Below are 7532 nucleotides of genomic sequence, written 5' to 3' on the forward strand. Positions count from 1 at the left end.
TTGGTTGGATTCTTTTGAATGACACTTAATTTGGTGGTATTCTTTTACTTGATTTCTCATTATTTGGCAAGATTGTATTTCTTATTCTCTGACTGGATTCTTTATTCTTTGACTTGTTTTCTCATACAATTAGCATTTTGACTGTATTCTGTATTTCATATTCTGTGACTCCTAGCTGGTTTTATTAATCTTTGACTTGTTTCTTATATAGTGATTCATGGATTGGATTCCCTATTCTTTCATGGAATCTAAAATCCGTCCTTTTTGTCTGAATTCCCATATTTATTTGACTGGATTATGTATTATTATATTTTTTTTTACTGTCTTACTGAATTCTTGTTTATGCTATATACTTTATATATATGTACACAGCCGATTCCTCATTGTTTTTCTTAAATCTGTAAGCTTATAGTCTTGGCTTCATTTCTTATCCTTTGGGTTAATTCTTAGATCATTTTGCTAATTTTATTCTTTGGATTAATTACAATTTGTTTGTCTGGATTCTGTGTTGCTCATTTATCTATCACCTTCCATTCTTTGACTTGATAGGTTTCTATGTCTATACTGCCTCTTTGGGATGTATTGATATGGCTTGGTTATGTCATCAGCAAACTTAAGATTTGTTTGAACTGGGGTAACATAACATTTAGTGCCTGTTGATGTTAAAGAAGGATGTCTATGCTTTATCCTGGCAACTATCAACCAACCACAATGCTGTTGTTTCAATCGCTTACTTTCATTTTATGAAAGTCCAATGTTTACTTCATGCATTTACTCATGTGTGTTGTAAAGTACATTTTAAAGAACATTTCTTTTAGGATGGAGATAAATTATTTTAACCCTTTCCCACTCAGAAGCAAAGTGAAAATGGCTGTGTGCAAACAGCATAAACCAGAACAGCTTGCGAGTAACTCGAGTCACTTGCGGACTGTTCAGGTTTTATGCTGTTTGCTGCTCATCAGTATCTAAGGGATGGAAATGAAGCCTTTAAAACATGAATTCAAAGGTAAAAAAATGGCCATAAATGAGCTTGTCCGGGCCATAACTATGTTGTTTATTGTGAGATTTTAAATCATTTGGCACATTTGTTCACCATTATTGGACGGTGTGTCGCGCGAAAGAATTACGTCGATATCTGCAACGTCAAGTTCACACTGTGAGTTCAAAGGTCAAAAATGGCCATAAATGATCTTGTCCGGGCATTACTATGTCATTTATTGTGAGATTTTAAAAAAACCTGGTACATTTGTTCACAGTCATTGGACGATGTGTCATGCGAAAGAATTATGTCGATAACTCCAAGGTCGAGGTCACACTTGGAGTTCACAAGTAAAAAAATGGCCATAAATTTGGACGGCATGTCATGCGAAAGAATTCAAGATTTCAAAAGTCGAAATGGCCATAAATGATAATGGCATTATAATTCTAAAAAAATCGCCATAAATTTAATTCTCTTGTTTTGTAAAGACAGCATGCAAAATAGTCAGTGTCAATGCGGCACGTGGGGGTATACATCACGTCTGTCACAAAGCTCTAGTTTGCTTAGTAAAGATCTTCATTAACTTTTATTCGACAAAATAATGGGAGAATGTAGAATATAATCATCGTACCTTTCTGTTGGTGCATTGGTTTTTAGAGCCTTGCATTTTCCTTTAATTTATAAAGGTCATGATATTTCAAACTGTGTTATAGAGTCCCACTTTTGTCAAATAACCCTGAAAATTAGGTTAAACAAGAAGATTACTCATATTTTAATTTATTAATGTGTCATATAATGAAATACAGCATTCTCTTTGCTCCATTATATTATTTTGTATAAAAAGTAGTTTTTTTGTGTCTTAATGTGATTGTATATTTATGATGCATAAAACATGAATACTTTTCACTGTCAAACTATCGTTCTTGCAATTTTATTTTCAGAAATAGTATTTTTTGTGAACACTTAATCTAGTGAATATAATGCTTTTCTTATTGCAAACAAATGTTGTTGTTTTTTACGTTATGTATGAATGACTTTTACTTTATTTCCAGACTGCCGAATGTTTGGTCAGGAAAAAGCATCCCACAATGTTGCGACAGGCCCATGTTTCAGTTTATCGAGACTAGTCGTGAAACACAGACTTCTGATTCATGGAGTGCGGCAAACATATCTGTGCGACTCGTTCACTCCACTGTAAAGACCCGCACGGCATTAAAATGGATATCATCCGACGTTTGCAAACGATGGCTGCATGAGGTCTGCGTCTCACAACCTACATCCCAAGATAGCTTTGTGTGTGATGTTTGTATTGCACAATATAGTTGATGTATTGAAACCAGGCTTTAAAAATAAATCAAGGTCAACTACAATTTAAAATTAAAACTAGAAATGGCGCGGCAGAGGCCGACGAGTATCCCCACGCCGCATGTTTGACCCAGGGGCGCCCTAGGTTTGGTAATGGGGCCATGCATAGTCGAGGCTTTGTTGATTCTGGTGGCGGTGAAAATGTTAAAATCGAAGTCCTTAATACAAGAGTAAAATTCACTTGGATTTAGGTCCTCATCCTGCTCTCCTAAAAAATCTAATACTGAATCAACTTCACTGACGTCCATTATGTACATATCATCCTCATTGGAATGAGATGGCTGAACTTGCTCTGTTATAGCCAATCTTCATGCTTCTGCTTTGGAAAAGTTATGTTTTGAGGTTAAATGGTTGACTAAATAGTAGCGTCTCAGAAATTTTATATCGCAATCTTGTACACAACAATGAAAATGTTAAATTTCATGTCTGTCATTGATGTGCCTGTTCAAGAGTCCTTTTTGCTTTAAATTGTTTGTCACATTTTTCACACTTGAACATTTTGAAAGATTTTCATAATGAGTCTAAAAGTGTGATTGAACAAATTGAAAGTTTCAGCCCTTTTATAGATTATTGAGGCGCTATTCCATGAGTTTCTCATGCTTTTTATGCTTGACTGCATTCTATCTCTTCTCTAAAATACAGGTGTCCCTTTGCACCAATATTTTATAATCCCTTGTATAAACATTAGATGGATGAGCTAAACCATTTCACAGATGAATAAACACAAATAATTGACTACTAAATACATCTCTGCGCCACTACTGTGTAACTCTATATATGTTTTCAATACACAAGCTTCATTGTTGAATAATTCCTTTGTCCGATGAAAATGCTTGCACTTCTTCTGATTGGATAGATAACCACTTAATAAATTTCGAAATTTAAACGCGGACCTTAAGTTCAAGGTCAAGGTCACAGGGGTCAAAACTTTTTAATGCGCATGGAAAGGTCTTGTCCAGATACACATGCATACCAAATATGAAAGCAATATCTGAAGGTACACAGTAGGTATGAGCCTTTTTCGAATCGTGTTTGCAGATTTCGAAACCTAAACGCTGGCCTAAAGTTCAAGGTCTAGGTCACAGGGGTCAAAAATTGTATGCGCATGGTAAGGTGTTGTTAAGATACACATGCATAGCAAATATTATACCAATATCTGAAGGGACACAGTAGTTATGAGCCTTTTTCGAATCGCGGTCGCAGATTCAGAAACCTGAACGCTGACCTCAAGTTCAAGGTCAAGGTAGCATGTACAAAATTGTATGCGCATGAAAAGATGTTGTCTAGATACACATACATACCAAATATGACAGCAATATCGGAAGGGACACAGTAGTTATGAGCCTTTTTCGAATCGCGGTCACAGATTTCAAAACCTTAAAACTGGCCCAAAGTTCAAAGTCAAGGTCACAGGGATAAAAAATTTCATGCGCATGGAAAGGTGTTGTCCAGATACACATGCATACCAAATATAAAAGCAATATCTGAAGGGACACAGTAGTTATGAGCCTTTTTCGAATCGGGGTCGCAGGAAAATTACTTACCCGGCCCCACCCTGACCCCAATAACTTTTGGCCAAGGGGTCAGATCAAAATTCCGTTGCTGTCACCGTCGTATATATGCTCATAGCTACCATGTGTGTAAGTTTCAAGGTTCTAGTGCTAATAGTGTAGGAGATAATAGTGTCCAGGACGGACAGATAGACAGACGGCGGAGCTAAACACAATATCCCCACGCTTTTAAAAAAACATGGGGATAAAAAAAAAGGGTAAAGATGAGTACTAAAATTTTGTGTGTACATGGTTTACCTGCATAAAAAGTTTGAAATTGCATATATATTTAAATTTTAGAACAACAAAGTAAATGTAGAAAATGGTTCATGATAGTTCTTTGTATATTGTTAAATCACTCATTTTAGGGCAATTATAATTTTTTGTTTAAAAAGGCAATCTTACTCAACATCTGCGGATTTAAGGTGATACATGTATTGATACTGATTTTAAGTTGATGCCATGTTTTATACAGATAACTTGAATGTACCGATAGTTTTCAATTCATTGCTTTGTAACTGAAATAATGAATTTTTTACCACCTTCCTGTTACTTTTAATTTAGTGTTTTGTGGAAAATGAGATTTTCATGTTAAAACAGTATGCATTATTCAAGATAGATAAAATCAAAGACAACTGTTGATACCTGCACATAGATATTTCATTCCTTATGAGTGTAATTTCCTATCCTTGACATGCATAAGTAATCATGTAAGAAACAATTTGTTTGCAGCTGGTTGTTACTGCATGTGTAATTTCTATTCAAAATGATGGTTTTAATAACATGTGATTCAATGAGAAATGCATTTCTCAACTGAAACATTTCTTAATTTATATATAAATCATATTTACTATATCATGTGCTCATGCATACATGTTGCTCATTGTTGATGTCTTAATAAACCAAGAGTATATTATCAATATGTGTTGTTGCTCGAAAATATGTTTTTGTAGCAGGAAGTGCTTTGGGCTCGATTAATCTGAGAACTCAACAAAATATTAATAAAATCCTTCTGTGCCTTTTAGTTCTGAAAACAGAAGTAGCCAGTTGGTATTACACATCTCCTAAACAAGTACAGCACAATGAAACTTAAGGTCCTAAAATCATAAATTTTATAAAATCTTTATATCCACACAAAAAAAAATGATGATTGTGGTGCTCAGATTGCAAAACCACCTGTTTGGCAAAAATAATGCAGATGGTTAGATTATGATAAGTGCAAGAAAAAAAGAATAACTCTGGAGATAATAATTGATATGATAATCATTGCTTGACAGAATCACAATTGACCTAGATATTTATTTATGTAGTGATGTATTTTTCAATGAGTGCCTTAAGATTCCAAAAACATATTGACTTAAAATAAATAATCGCGATGGCGGAAATGACTTATCATTTCATGTTCATGAACCGGTTTTAAAATACTTTGTAGACTTATCTGCTAGGCGGTGAGGACTTTTAGACCACCTGATAAACTTCAACTATATTTGCCCTAGTTCAGTAATCGACTAAAGATATGCTAACATAATACTGATGACTGATGAGTCTGTTGTGTCTTTTTTTCTCAATGCTACTTAAAAATTTAAGTCCATTTCAAAGTTTAGACTAATAATAAGCAAATTCGTTAAATTAATATCCCACGCCAAATAAATTTTGATTATTGATGGGTGCAGAACTAACAGAAAAGTTTATTTGAAGGGTTGTACCCTTATCCCACTTATTTAAAAGTTACAGCATAAAAAAAAAAAACAATTGGCAATAACTCTTATTTAAGACAGTGTAGGGTTATAGATTTTGTGCATGACACCTCTCCTTATGATATCTTAACATCCAGTTAATTTCATCTTAAAATTGTGTATAGTATCTGTGATATAGTCCTGAAAAGTAACGTCAGACTGTTCATGTCACTTATTCTCATTGACAATTATACACCCATGAAATTTCATGTTGTAATCTTGTATTAATAGTTTCTGGGATATAGCCCTGAAAAGTTACATCATACAAAAACAACAAAGGGCAATAACTCTTATTTAAGAAAGTGAAGGGTTATGGTTCTTATGCATGGTTCTATAAATGAGATATAGCCCTGAAAAGTTACATCATAAAAAAAAACAATAACAAGAAAGGGTAATAACCGTTATGTAAGAAAGTATACGGTTATGGTTCTTGTGCATTGATAATTATACACCCATGAAGTTTCATGTTAAAATCTTGTATAGTATCTGAGATATAGCACTAGTTACATCATACAAAAACAACAAAGTGCAATAACTCTTATTTCAGAAAGCGACGGGTTATGGTTCTTGTGCATGGCACCTCTCTTCAGCTATATTTATACACCCATAAAGTTTCATGTTGAAAACTTATATTGAGTTTCTGAGATAAAGCCCTGAAAAGTTTGTGAGTGACTGCACTGACAGACACACCGACGGTACGTTTAAGTATATTTAAGAGTACACGGGGTACTTTAAAGCATTACCCGAGCCAAACCGACAATTACCAATCAGGCTTATTGACAAATAAATAAATGATGATAGTGGTAATTATGATTGTGTGAAATATAATACAATAGTTTTCCTGAATTGAGTGTATATGTGAATTAGCTAAAATAATGATAAAAACACTGATTGGGATTATACATTTCTGGAATATATATATATAATCTGAAAATATTTTCTTAAATCAATGTTATATCTTTGTATTAAAACAATGAAACACTCATGACTGTAAATTAGGCATTACCATATTTCTTTACAACGTAATGCATGTACATCATCGATATATATAACATTTAAAACAAAAATCGTTTTAAAATTCAAATGTTTGCATGGTGTTAGAACTACTGTTTTGATATCTTTGTTGTGAACAACGTGTTTAGGTTCAACGTCCGAAAAAAAGATGTCCGAAAATAACTGCAAGCTGTTAAAACGCGAAATTAAGTTGAATTGAAACAACATTGCGTTAAATATTATTTTTCATCAATCTGACATTTTTCACGGCGACTGATCGGAGAAATCTCACGGGGTACTATGAAAATCGTCAGATTTCCGATTTATGTGACAGATCTCACGATCAAACAATATTCACGCTACACCGGTCTATTTCGTTTCCGTAGAGATAGCTTATGTCGTCCGTTTGAAAGCTTAAATTTGATTGGCTTACGGGTTCAATGGCTTATTCTAAAAATAAATGCTTCTCGAGCAGCATATTGCTGCTCGAGCAGGGATTTTGCTGCTCGAGCAGCATTTAAATGCTGCTCGACCAGTAAATTGCTGTTCGAGCAGCAATATGCTGCTCGAGCAGCATTAAATGCTGCTCGAGCAGCATTAAATGCTGCTCGAGCAGCATTTTTTTCTGCTCGAGCAGAAGTTAAAGTTTCGACCCCTTTGGTGCGCCATACACCTTTTCCTTGTATATATTGACACGTATGTTAGCCTTTTATCAATTACAATGTATTTTGTTCTAATAAATAACATAGTAAAAGATGTGTTTTTGTTTATTATTTTTAATACAAGCAAACATCAATGCGTTGTAAAAAGTTGAATATACAACAAAATTGGAAATCGTGATTTATGTTTACCTAAAGAAGAAAACCAGAGCCAGTATTTATATAGCTTAATATCCAAATATAAGCACAA

Source organism: Dreissena polymorpha, chromosome 12, assembly GCF_020536995.1.
Source record: "Dreissena polymorpha isolate Duluth1 chromosome 12, UMN_Dpol_1.0, whole genome shotgun sequence".
Classification (NCBI taxonomy): Eukaryota; Metazoa; Mollusca; class Bivalvia; order Myida; family Dreissenidae; genus Dreissena; species Dreissena polymorpha.